Source organism: Apis dorsata, unplaced genomic scaffold (genome assembly GCF_000469605.1).
Source record: "Apis dorsata unplaced genomic scaffold, Apis dorsata 1.3 scaffold_168, whole genome shotgun sequence".
NCBI lineage: Eukaryota > Metazoa > Arthropoda > Insecta > Hymenoptera > Apidae > Apis > Apis dorsata.
Window position 1 is genome coordinate 420,948 of NW_006263456.1, and position 1,349 is coordinate 422,296.

At 34.3% G+C, this 1,349-nt stretch overlaps 1 protein-coding gene across 1 annotated transcript in view; it reads right to left on the reverse strand.

Moving 5' to 3' along the window:
- Positions 1–918, reverse strand: part of LOC102677099 (CUGBP Elav-like family member 2) — a 197,121-nt gene extending 196,203 nt beyond the window's left edge. The window contains exon 1 of the mRNA XM_031509662.1: positions 911–918. The gene's annotated coding sequence lies outside the window, so the exon portion shown is untranslated. The remainder of the gene's footprint in view (positions 1–910) is intronic.
- Between the last annotated feature and the right edge of the window lie 431 nt (positions 919–1,349).

Consider the following 1,349-nt stretch of genomic DNA (forward strand, 5'->3'; position numbering starts at 1 on the left):
TTCAAATTCTTGCTATCTTACAACAAGAATGCTATGATCGTAGATCATTATATTTTTTCTATTAATTTGTTTATGGAGGATGGCTCGAATATTACACAAAAAGGGGTGAAAGTAACAAGAAGGGAAGGGAAATAATTTAAATTTTATTCGAATAATTGAACAATTTGAAAATTTCTTTTAATTCATTCCATTAGAATAACCAGGAAGTGTTGTTGTTGTTACTTGTTATTATAATTATTTCGCCGGTAATTCAACGGTAATTCAATTTCCAATTAATTTATAGAAAATAATTGATTTGGAACATGCATAATTTACTAGAAATAGAATGTTGTGTAAACTATTAAAACAGATGCTACGTTATTAATTATATTATATATTAATTATCAGTTATGCATGTTTGATATTATTAATCAATTAAACTGGACGAATACTGCCGCCCAGTGAAATATTTTCCTCCATGTAATTCAGAAATTGTATTTGAATAGAAACGATAGATAAATTAAATGTTTACCGCGATACGTAGTATAAACCACCAGTTTATCATTATCACAGAGAGAGAGAGAGAGAGAGAGAAAATTAATTTTACCCTGTAACATTATAAAATTAATATTCAATTTTAAATATCATTTTCTTTACTACTACGAACAAAAATTTCGAAAAATTCATCCATCAAAAATACAGATTCGACAACTAGAGACACGTATAATTCTACGATTCCAACTTCTCCCAACTTCATCAAAATTCACCTTCACACGTAAATCCTTCATCAAAACAACAAATCAGAATTTAATTCCAATCGCAAATCCCTCGAAATCCCCCGTCTTCCAATAAACTTCCCCAAAGTAAAAATTACAACAACGTATCCGGCAACATATTCCCTGCATCCATTTCTTAATTCTCTCTCACGCACAAAACTTTTTACAAAAAAAAAAAGAAATCTTTCCTTTTAGAGTCCTCGAAGCATCATCCAATGATCGTCAAAAATCTCAAAATTTCACAATACAGTCCCAACGAACAAATATCCCTTTTTATACGATAAACTAATAAGTAATAATTTTGAAACTTTTCGAGGAACCCAAAGGACATCGTCGATGCGCGCGTAACGTGTCCGCCACGGACTTAATCGCGGCAGATTGCGCGCAATAACAAACCGAAATCGGTGTCACGTGGGCGCGCGATTACGCGCTAATCGATGAACAATAAATCGACGGTTACACGGGGATAATGGAAACGCAGTAAATCTCGAGGCGCATTCAAGACGCATAGCGGCAACAAATTACGACCCTCCCTCCTTGCAGCGCCCGCCGATATCGCCTCGACAATAATGGCCGTCTTATCCTTAATCGCGG